The sequence below is a fragment of the Peromyscus eremicus genome, chromosome 6, assembly GCF_949786415.1.
Source record: "Peromyscus eremicus chromosome 6, PerEre_H2_v1, whole genome shotgun sequence".
Taxonomy (NCBI): domain Eukaryota; kingdom Metazoa; phylum Chordata; class Mammalia; order Rodentia; family Cricetidae; genus Peromyscus; species Peromyscus eremicus.
The window spans coordinates 121207889-121220993 of record NC_081421.1 but is presented as its reverse complement, the minus strand read 5'-3'; positions in this window follow the sequence as shown (position 1 = coordinate 121220993).

Sequence of the window (13105 nt, the reverse complement as noted above, 5' to 3'; positions counted from 1 at the left end):
AATGTGTATATGAATGCATATAAAACACTATGCCATAAGCTTTGTTTTCAACCATATGAAAGGATTTTTTTTTTCTAAAAGAATTCTTAAATATGGGGCCACTTAAAGTTCATTAACATAATTAGAGTTGAATTTCCTCTTTTACTATTGTTTTAAGCTATCAATAAAATAATAATGAACCACTTCTAGGAGTACATCAAATCAAAAATTTAAACATCAGGGTAGGATATTTAAACTGTATATCAGTATATTTCTTGATCAAAAGGTGGAAAATTGATGTTTTTAATGGATGTAAGATGAAAACATTTTAATACAGTTATTAGCCAATTAAGCATTTAAAATTTTTATTTAAAAACTTTTTCTAAGTTAGATACAAAACAATGTCCCTTACAATATGATTTGGAATGATTGAAAATTTTCATATATCATCCATTGCTAAAAAAATTAATATTCTCTATATTTGTTCAACGCCCCAATCTTATCATTGTATTAGAATTTTAAATTACTATAATTATTTGTTATTTAATTTAGAATTCTTTCCATGATAGCCTTTTTCTAAGTTATAGCTGAAGTATCAAGAAATTATAGATTCTTTTTTGGCTGAACAGTACATTAACTCCCAATTTAAAAATCTCATACAGCACAACTCTTGATTGTTGTCTAGGTTTAAATACATGCAAAAAGTCAACAAATTCTCCTCCTCCTTGATCCACACAAGCCAGGGTTAGAGTAATAGGTACTAGTTTAGTAGTATAGTATAAGGTGATATTTGAGAATATCCCCTATAGGCTCAGGCATTACAACATTTGGTCCCCAGTTGGTGTCACTGTTTTTTGGAGGTTAGGGGATGCAACCTTGCTGGAGGAAGTATGTCACTGAGGGTGGGTATATATCTTCTTCTTCCTTTTCTTCTTCTTCTTCTTCTTCTTCTTCTTCTTCTTCTTCTTCTTCTTCTTCTTCTTCTTTTTTCTTTTCTCTGTCTCTCTCTGTCTCTCTCTGTCTCTCTCTGTCTCTCTGTCTCTGTCTCTGTCTCTGTCTCTGTCTCTCTCTCTCTCTCTCTCTCTCTCTCTCTCCCTCACTCTGCTCAAGTGTGAGGAATTGATATCTCAGCTTCCTGCTCTGGCTTCCATGCCTACTCTCTGTTACTGTAGTAGGTAGCCATTCCAGCTTTGATCTGGAAGTTCCAACCCCCATTGAGACTTCGGCAACTGTCACGCCTACAAGGCGGGGCCAAAGGAGGCGCCTGGAAACCCGAGATCTGGATCAGCGAGGGCTCTCTGTTCCGGGACCCTGGATGGTGGAGGTGGACCAAGCAGAGCTCCAGAGAACACCACTGGACTGCAATACACCTTTCCCAGACCCCGCGACCTACCTATCCCTTAATTTGTAAGTTATGCCATTAAATAAATCTCCTTTTTACTATGTGGAGTGGCCTTAATAATTTCACCAATATGTTACCTTCCCCACAATGGTGAACTCATGCCTCACCTGTAAAGCAAAATAAAAGCCATACAAACTGCATCATTCCCTAACAGTTAAACATCTACATCTCTCTGCTACCTTTTTCATAATATACTATGGAGTATTAAAACACAGTAGCTGGAAAAGAGAAATTTCTAATATATCTTTATACTATACTATTTGACTGAAAATCAACTACATGACATATTTATTTTAATTTTATACACAATGTATTTTCTAGATTTAAAAGATAGTGAGTTGCATGAATTTAAAAAGAAAATTGAATGCTGAACAGATGGCCTGTTCTCATGCTCCTTAGGTGGTTTCATTTGTGTGAAAACAGTCTACGAGTTACAGTCCTTTGAAAAAACATGTCAGTTTATATAGTTCCTAGAGTGATCCATCATTACGATTTTAATTAACTTGCATCTTTCACACAAACCTAAAAATAAAACTAAATGTTCTGAATATTGACTAAGAACAGATTACCTAACCATTTTTATATATCAACTTATTTATTACATATAAAGAGAAAATGTTGAATTCACAAGAAACTTAGTATATTCTATATTAAATCAGTCATTAAAAGCATCATTACCAACATCACCAACAAAAACAAACTACACCATCTTGATGTTGCTGCTTGTTTGCACACTCAGGTTTCAACCAATTAAGAAACAGAGGAAACTTAGGCTAAATGTGGCCTGTAATATAAGCCACAAACCTTCCACATGTGTACCTGCATACACATCTCAATCTCCAAAAAACTGAAATCAGCAGCCACTTATGGAGAACTGATACACAGACCCCAAATGAAGGGACTCTTGAACAAAGAGTGTGCACCATGTTTAAAAGATTAAGGTCAAGCCAGATAAAGAAAAATTGTGAAATGGCTTTTAAAAAATGCAAAAGAGGTGAAGCTGATTGGGGAAATAAAAAAAATAAAACTGTATATAATAACATGAATGGCGGTAGCATGATAGTTTGGTCAGTGAAAGAACCTGCCCTACAAAATGGTTGCCTGAATTCAATCCTCAGAACCCATGGAAAAATTCAGGCTCACAGTTGTAATCCAAGCCCTGAGGAAGTGGAGTGACTGGTATCACTGGGGTTCATCAGCAAGGCTATTGAGCTTAATCCACCAGCTTTAGGTCTCAGTAAGAAGTCCTGTCAAAGAAAACATGGAAAGCTCCTAGAAGTAACACCTTAGGTTGGCCTCTGCCCTGAATGAATACGAATACACACACACACACACACACACACACACACACACACACACACGCACACCTGCATATGTACATATGCACAAAAGAAGGAAAATACATTGTTAGACTAATTTGAAGAGGGACTACAATTTATATAGCTGTATTTTATATTGCTGTTAAATTTCATACATTTAGTAATTGTTATATTACTTAGAAAAACAATCGCACAACAAACTCCCTGATCCTCTGGTTCTTGTAATCTTTCCCATCACTATTGGCCAAAATTACTTGAGTCTTAGATGCCAAAAGTGTTTTGTAGATATATCACATGGGACCGAGATCCATAACTCTGCATTTTGATTGGTTGAAGTTTTCTGTACTGGTCTCCATCTGTTGAAAAAGGCAGTCTTCTTCATGAGAGGTGAAGACTACAATTATATGTTGATAAAAAGACAAATATTTGTATGTTGTTGCTACAGATTATTCTAGTTTAATAAAGTAGTGGTTGTATATCTCCTCCAATAAATATGACTTCACTAGCACTCAGTAGTTACCTTGTTTTTCTGTACCAGGCATGGATTTCCACTTAATGAGCAGGCTATATTTATGACACCTCACCAATATGACAGCCAAAATGTGATCTGAACAAGGACAAAGCCAACGGACATGCCAAACTGAATGGTGAAAAGCCCACAATGCCTCAACCCTAGAAAAGAGACTATAGTCAACCAAGGAAAGACGGGTGTTGGAGAAATGGTCATGCTCAGGGAAGAGCACACCAATTGGTTGTCCAAATGGTCAACCCTGAAAACTTACATACAGGTAACATTATGTGCTCAACAGGTTAATTTTAGGAATATGCATACCTTCAATGCAATAACAATTAGTGAAAAAAGAAAAAGAAGACATGAATTTGAATGAAAACTTGGAAGGTTATGGGATGGTTTGGAGGGAGGAAAGGAAAAGGGGAAAACTATAATTATATTATAACCTCAAAAATTAAATGCAATTTTTAAAAGTCCTGAAGCATGAAAAAATCATAACTATAATAGCTACTCAATGGTCCATAAAACTCTGTGAAGTTTACAAGGGCTTTAAAATTTTTGACGATGTTTAAGATAAAATTATAATATGATAAAAATTGCCATACAATAGCATTTATAAAGTTTTTTCTAAAGAAAATGAAGGTAAACTTCAAAACCATTTCCTTTTAGTATCAAAATTTTTGAAAAAGTGTTATGTTATATAGATAATGTCTTTAAATTCAACTGCCTCAATTAAAAACAAATATACAAATAGAAATGGAATGCGTTGTTATGTCTAAAGATAGTTGAGTCTTAAAACATCATGTCTGACAATTACAAACTTTTGTGATTATAGAATTGCCACTTATAAAATAAACTTCTCAACAAAAAATAAATATCTTCTTATATATAAAATAAACTAAGCTTGAACAGAACAGCACAATATCTCAAGAAAATTTTTTCACTTTAATAATGAAAATATTCACAAAATAACATTATAACATTTATTGTATTTTCTAGGAATTTAAGCTAAAATTCCATTCTTTATTATGGAAATTATTTTAATAAGCTTTCTTTTAAGAGAGTAGCATGGAATTTCAGAAGTGAACATTGATAAACATATTTCCCAATACAAACTACAAGATTATCATCATTTTTTCTATAGCAGTAAAAAAAATGTATTTATATTTTACAATGCCACTTCTTGAAGCTGAAAAAAATCAATTTTTTGCAAGCAATCTCAATACATAAAAAGGCATAACCTTCTAATTTAAGCTCTCAAAGGAGTCTCATTTTCCTAGAGATAGCCAAGGTTATTTAAGGCTTTTATGCTCATCCCAGAAGCCAAAGAATCTCTCCATGTGAAAGAAAAAAGATGAGGTATGTATTGCATGAAAGAAAAGGCAAAAATAGATTTAGTCCAGAAAGAATGCCAGTGGGAAATGGTCCAGTGCTAAGGAATAGGATGAGCCCATGGAAGGTCTGAAAGAGAAAAATCTTGTTCACTATTGTTTCCTCATCTCATTGACTACTTCTTAGCTCCCTGTCTTGCAGCTCTTTTACATACACTTCTGCCTAACTAATCAAAGTAGAAAATATGATCACATGAGGCTAAAGTCATAGGGTCTTTGCTTCTCTCTCTCTCTCTCTCTCTCTCTCTCTCTCTCTCTCTCTCTCTCTCTCTCTCTCTCTCTCTCTCTCTAACACACACACACACACACACACACACACACACACACGCATCAGGACCATCTCCATGAGCAGGTAATATCTGCAATCACATGGGACACCATGCTTAGGTTTGTACTATTATTTTACTGGTTTGTACTTCTTAATATGCTAGGGAACAAGGACATGAATTTTCATTTTCACACACTGCACAAATTATATAACTACTTAATTTCCTATCTTTTAATATTTGACACTATCAATGATCTTGTGTGTGTGTGTGTGTGTGTGTGTGTGTGTATGTGAATGGTTGTGCCTGTGTGATTGCATTTAGTGACCAGAAGTCCATGTCATATGTCATGAATCAGTTTCTACTTTATTCCTTGAAATAACATGTCATATTGGACCTGGAATTCCCAATTTTCTAGCTGGGGTGACTGCAGAAAGCTTCAGAGACTTACTCTCTCTGTGACCCACCTCCAACAGGACTGAGATCACAAGGGAGCCTAGCCATGTATAGGCTTTCATGTTTTTATATGAGCCTTTTTAAAATTTATATTTAAAACTTTGGAGAATCTTATACATGAGTACATTGCATTTGCGTCTGTTTCAGCTCTCCCTATACTCAAGGCAAATTCTCCAGTGCTACTTCCCCAACCTTCTCTAGGATTCATGACCTCTTCTTTCTCTTTAGGAGAAACTATTAACAACAGTTTTTATATTAATATAGCTTCTAACTGGCTTATACATACTAACCTTTAGACCCATAGATAAGTGTAGCTTCCACCCTCCATTGAAGAAACTTGGCTTTTGTTTAAAATTTTTATTTTATAATTAACTTAATTTCACATATCAGCCACAGTTTCCCCTGTCCTCTCTTCTCCCACGCCTCAGCCCTTTCCCCAATCAACCCCCATTCCCACTTCCTCCAAGGCAAAGTCTTCTCTGGGGAGTCAGCACAGCCTGGTAGACTCAGCCTAGGCAGGTCCAGTCTCCTCCTACCTACACCAAGGCTGAGCAAAGTGTCCCAGCATAGGCCCCAGGATCCAAAAAGCCAGCCCATGCACCAAGGACAGGTCCCGGCTCTACTACCTGGGGCCTCCCAAACAGTGCAAGCTAATCAACTGTCTCACTTATCCAGAGGACCTGGTCCAGTTCCATGGGGGCTCCTCAGCTATTGGTTCACAGTTCATGCATTTCCACTAGTTTGGCTATTTTCCCTGTGCTTTTTTCAATCATGGTCTCAATATCTCTCGCTCATACAATCCCTCCTCTCTCTTGCCAACTGGACTCCTGGAGCTCCACCTGGGACTCAGCCATGAATCTCTGCATCTGCTTCCATCAGACACTGGATGAGAGTTCTATCATGACAGCCAGGATGTTTGACCATCCGATCACCAGAGTAGGTCGACTCAGGCACTCTCTTGACCATTGCCAATAGTCTACAGTGGAGGTATCTTGTGGATTTTTGGGGACCTCTCTAGCACTCTGATTCTTCCTTTTCCCCTGGGGTCTTCATTCATCATGGTATCTCCCTCCCTGTCCTCCCACTCTGCTCCTGATCCAGCTGGTACCTCCCACTCCCCTAAGCTCTCTTTTCCCTGACCCTTGCCCTCCATTACCCCATCCCCACCCCCAGTTTGCTCATGTAGCTCTCATCCATTTCTCTGTTGTTGGGCGATCCCTGTATCTTTCTTAGGGTCTTCTTTACTAGGTAGCCTCCCTGGAATTGAAAGTCTGGTTATCCTTTGCTTTACATCAACTTCTTGAAGCAGAGACTGCAAGATATGAGATACCTTCTAAAACTTCAGTGGGTGTGTGGGATTAGAGCTGTGTCCTTATCTCTATACATTAAATATTCTCACCCACTGAGCCTAGTCCCCAACTCCCCCTCTCCCATTTTAAATCTTACTCCAGTGAACATATTTAGTTTATTATCAATTAGATAGTGTGCCTATATTAAGTTGTTAGTTTTTTCACTCTGAAAGTCTAAAACAATATTTTAAAAATAATCTTATTCTTAGCTTTTGGTATTAATTTGGCTATTCTAATGTTTCTCTATTCAGAAAAGGAAAGCAAATTCCTCAGGAAATAAAGTTAAGAAAGAAAAAGATAATCTAAGAACACAGATATAAAGTGTGACCCAAGAGTGGAGTTACTTGCTTTAAAGAAGGAATGATGTCCAAGGGAAAATTTAGAGTTGGAAATGCTCATAGCTGGTATTGTAATACTACTAATAAAAAAAATTCCCTGTGCCTCCTGGACCTTGATCTTGGGATAAACTAAAGTTGGGGCTGCAGAGCACTGTCAGAGAACATCAAATGATTCCTCAACCCTACAGGCAAAAGCCTTGCAATTCCTTAATAAGAAGAAACTATCAAAAGGAGGTATTTATGAAGAACAAGGTCCAGTGCTTTGAATCAGGTTGACATGCTCAGAGCAGCTTCACTCAGTAGAAAGTGTCTGTGATGCTCTGAGTTTCATTATCCTTTTCATATGTGTTAATAGGGATGACTATCATCAAGGAGCAATAATTTCTACAGAACTTAATCATTACATGTAGGAAAAGAGAGAAAATGTACTTCTTGCTGTTCACATCATTAAGTGAAGGAATGCAATTTGATTTTGATGTTGTCAATAAAAATAAAATGGAAATATGAACAAATGAAGCACTCACATAATACAGTTTGAATATTTGCATTGTGACTGCCTATCATTAGTTTGTATATGTATAAGATAATATGTATATAGGTAATTGATTTCTACATTCTGATGCTTCCATTTTTTTCCATGTTTTCAGTGAATGGAAGATGTATTGCAAGACATCTAATTACAGTTTAAACAAATAAATATGCATTTATTTCATTATTTATTGGCCTAAAATTTACATATTTTAAGTATGTATTGTTCTAAAACTAATGTTATGAAGTAAATATATGCAGAATTCATTTGACTTTTAGAACTAAAAGAATCAAGTTTGTTAAATTTAGGAGAAGTTAACATTTTATAAAGAGCTGTAACAGAGGAATGTGTTGCCGGACGCACAATCACATCTGACTTTATAAGTAAAAGTGACAGAGATCAGTCTATAAAATGGCATAAATTTGGGTCTTTTCTCATTGGGGACAAGTAGATACTAACTATGCCCACTTAGATGACTGTTTACACAGAACAGAAAAACCAGAGTGTCTGTAAGACTTTACTTCCTGAATTCCCAACAAACAACACTGTTTGAGCTATTAGGACCATAGTTGGTACTGGTTTTGTAAGTCTGAATTTGGATTGCTGCCTGTAATCATGTTTAATGTTCTGGATGACTGTTATGTTAGGCTTTTCTGTATACCTACTATAGAAGTTTGTAACTTTTTATGGAAACATGCATCAAGGTTATTATAAATCAATTTAATAAACATATAACCTATCTTATTACATATATAACTACTTTTAAAGAATTTCATGTATTTATTTCTATCCTTCCCTCTCTAAACTCCAACCTCCCTTCTTGGAGTCATGACTTCTTATATAATTATAATCTTGCAATTATAGAGCAAGTATATACATATATGTACACACATTCTATTGAAATAATTTTCTGCTGCACAAATGTAATTATCCTTAATGATAAAATAGAGAAAGTTTTAGAGATTCTAAAAGGAATGTATGTTCATATTTCAATTCCTAAGACTAATACTATAAAGATTAAAACAGTACGAATGACTTTCTCCAGTTTAGACATTTGGCTGGTCACAGTTAAGGAGTGATTCCCTACAAAGCCACTTATTCTAAGACCTTGTGAAGCTATTGTATTTCTAATGTTACTGTCATTTCTCAGGAAACGTAAGATTTACTCTCCCACATCATGTGGACACAATACCTTTGTCCACTTCTAAGCTAGCTGGTCACAGAGATTTAGCGATTTATAAAGTAGACATTTTGGAGTTTACATGATTGGGTGTACAAAAAAGCACTAACACAATTGTCATTTGTAATTATGTGGATGAGCATGAACTTGGGAAAATTTCAAGCTCACTTTAGGGTATCAACATTGCCAAAACAGTGGTGAAGAGGACATTTCTTGAAGCCAGGCACAGCTCTATCTGTCACTTTACAGTCAGAGGAAAAATTGGCTTTGTCAGGATATGGTTCTTAAAAAAAAAAGTAATAAATTTTATACAAATGGCAAGCCCGCAGTGTGGCTAATTTATTCATTATCCACCCTAGGAAAATAATTAAGTCATGCTTTCTTTCCTGGTGCTTCATTACTGTTTAGCACACCCACACCCATTTTTTTAAGCCATCAGTAAGAATGCTTATTAAAATAAATTAGCTGCAAAACTTTTAACTCTGTCTTGAAGGAAACTAATCCACTTTTCTAGTAGAGGCAACATTGATTAAATAAACCCAGTTTCATGCAGAGCAGATTAATTCCTTTAGCCACAGTTCCAATCCTAAATGATGCTGTATTTGTATTAGTTTGAACAGTGTTTAATAAGCTGTAAATTTATAATTGGCATTAACCTCTTCTAATGTGCCTTCTTTGTTCCTTATGGATGATATTCCTAAGTTAAAAAAGAGGACGGGCCCATGCTTGAACTCTAGACATTTGTTTTTCAACATATATTAATACATATTTACTTGCTGAATATTTTCTGTTTACTGTGTAATCCATGGTTACTTACTGAACATTTTTTGTGTACTGTTTATTGACTTCACCATGAAGAAATTTCAATTATCTTTAGAAATTTCTGTTGCGGTTCCTATTTAAGTCAAGTTTCTCAAAAAAAAAAAAAAAAGAGTATTGTAAAACATAAACAAAAAGGGTCAAGATGACATCTTTGTGCATGATTTTAGTTATTATTTCATATTGACTACATCAGTATCTTTCCTAAACAGAATTTAAATTTTCTCATTATTTTAAAGGAGGTTTCTGTTGAGCATTGGCATGTCCAGTGCTTGCAGTTCCAACACATATGTGGCGCTCCTGACTAATGCAAACAAAATGTAAGCAAGGGAACTTCCACCCTTTTTTCATATACTCTTCTTGCAAAGATGTTATTCCAGACTCACATATGAAGAGGGAAATCTCTATTGAGTTCTCTGGTTACTCTACTCCCACACTGAAACAAAATCCAGTCTATAAGTGAGGTCATCTCATTACTATCAGCTGTGTTCTGAGATGGAGAAACTTATTGTGATTTGATAAAATCCAGTACAGAATACAGAAGTCTAACCAGATCTGCCAAGCTGATGGTGGAAGACATGGTTCTCAAAGATGACCTGTGTTTATGCCATTAATTTACAAATAATTTGGTAGGAAACAATAATTAACAGATGATGCTTAAAAATGTAAAAACAGCCGGGCGGTGGTGGCGCACACCTTTAATCCCAGCACTTGGGAGGCAGAGCCAGGCGGATCTCTGTGAGTTCGAGGCCAGCCTGGGCTACCAAGTGAGTTCCAGGAAAGGCGCAAAGCAACACAGAGAAACCCTGTCTCAAAAAACCAAAAAAAAAAAAAAAAAAGTAAAAACAGTGCCTGTAAGATGACTCAGCAAGCAAGAGACTCTTGCCACCAACTCTGATACCTGAGATGAAGCCCTAGCACTTGCACTGTAGAAGAGAATCAACTCCTAAATTTCTCCCCTCATCATCCACAGGCATATGTGTGAGTGTGTACAAACACACACACACACACACACACACACACACACACAAAGAACGAAAAAGACATAAGAAAAAAAATCCTGCATTTAAGGTCTATGTTCCAGCATGTCTTTTTGTCTCATTTCCATATTTTATTTCTCCATCTTTTTAAATAATATATTTAAAAAGTTTTGACATTAATGATCCTGTTCTCAGGATATATAAACATTATAGATTGTATCCTAATATTTATTGAATTATTCTTAAAAAGATCTTTATAGGAAAGGCGTATTGACAAGTAGAACACTATGAGTATTCATTTGTGAAGACAAGTAAATGACTCCAGCTTTGTACATTATACCTCCCCAATCAATCCCAGTTTTATACTGATACAGTTGATGCAGTTATAAGGATTGTGCTTTTCTGCTTAACTTTGAATGAATGTATTTACTATGTATTCAACCCATGTACTTCTTATAAGCTTCCCTTCAGTAAGACATGTGAGAGCCTCTTGTACCAGAGCTTGACATCTCACTAGCCTACTGTCTTTCCACTCCGTGTTATCTCTCCATACCCTCAACATATGTGCTTTTCCTTCATTGATACCTTTATTTCCTCTCTGAAATTTCTCTTCTTTTCAGCTTTATTCTCCTAACACATATTAATTCTGTAGGACTCAGTTCAAATATGGCTATCTCTTTGATCTATCCCTGACACCAGATCCCCAGTCTGGCTCTTTGTTTGTGTATTGAAAGCATTCAATTCAAATATCTCCATTCTAAAACTACAAACTCACAGCTGGGGAAATGGTTCAGCATTTAAGAGCACTTAATTCTATTCCAGTAGCTCAGATTTCAGTGCTCAGCACCTGTATAGTGGGATACAATATCTCTGGCCTCTCTGGGCACCTGCACTCACAAGCACACACATACAACTCAACCCACTCATGCGTTTAGTTAAAAATAATAAAAATAAATAAAATAAAACTGCAGGCTCACAGGATAGGCACAGAAATAAATGAAGATATTTAATATGGAAATACAGGAGGGAAGGACTGCCTAACCAAGTTAGTGAGCTGGAAAACTCATCTTCTACTCCTCAACCATAAAAAGTGGATAGTCAGAGGTGGTTTAGCTGCCTTGAGAGTGCGGTTCTTTTGGAAGGTTGATCTTATCTCCTTCTCTGCATTTTTCTCAACCTTTGTATTTCTACAATAAGACAATGTATTAAGGAAGGCCTCACCAAATGTCAGTCCTTAAATACTTGTTATCCTAGACTCTGGAATCACAAACAAAGTTCTCTCTGTGGTGGTTTCAAAGAAAATGGCCCCTAAAGGAACTGTCATTATTAAGAAGTGTGGCCTTGTTGGAATAGGTGTGGCCTTGCTAGAGAAAGTGACTAGTGTGGGGGTGGGCTTTGAGGTCTCCTATTCTCAAGCTCCTCCCAGTGTCACAGTTCACTTCTTGTTGCCTTTGGATGAAGATGTAAGGATTCTCAGCTCCAGTACCATGTCTGCCTGCATGCTGCCTTGCTTCCATCCATGACAATAATGGACTAAACCTCTGAACTAAAAGGGAGCCACCACAATTAAATGTTTTCCTTTAAGAGTTGTCATGGTCATGGTGACTCTTGACAACAATAGAAATCCTAATTAAGACAATCCACAACTTTGGTATTTTGTTATAGCAGCATGGAACAACTTAAGGGGCCAGAAGAAGATTTAGTAGTCAAGTGATACTAGTCAAGGAACTTCCCCTAAAGATTATTCTTTTTGTTTGTTTGTTTGTTTGTTTGTTTGTTTGTTTGAGACAGGGTTTCTCTGTGTAGCTTTGGAGCCTTTCCTGGAACTCACTCTGTAGCCCAGGCTGGCCTTGAACTCACAGAGATCCACCTGCCTCTGCCTCCTGAGTGCTGGGATTAAAGGCCTGTGCCACTGCTGCCCAGCAGAGATTATTCTAACAAGTATAATTTATTATTTCTCTGAAATTTCTACAAGATTGTAAGCAACATGGCTACAGTGTTAGTGCTTCAAATAGCAAATTTCTTTCCTTCTTTTTTTTGGCAAGTCATTAAAGTTAATATTGAATAACAATTATTGTTAAAACAGTTATTCAGAAAAAATAGAAAGTTTTTCTATTCCTCAAAGGATTGATTGTAGGAGATCCTGTGTTTGCTTTAATTTCAAAATCACTATATAACCAATTATTGAGAATTATACACTGGGAAATAGAAGTTGTTGATCAAATTTCAGAATCCAATTACTAAATTCTTACTACTCTTTACTAAATAATCATGTGCCTATGGTCGGGCATGATTCTTCATCAAGGGCTTCCCAGAAGAAAGTGAGAGGACACAGTGTGAACCCTGAACATTCATTTACTAAGTTTTAACACAATTATTAATCACAGTTCATACTTTCCCAACAAAGAAATGAATCTTTACAGTCATTGTGAATTCATCATTTTCAAACACCTACAAGACACATGGGTCTAGGTATCACTTTCTGCCATGGGGACACTGTGTGATGGAGGCCTTCTATGATAGTGACCTTCCTCTTCTTCATCCTCAGTCTTGACACATTCTTAAAGTACAAGTCACGGAGTGTCT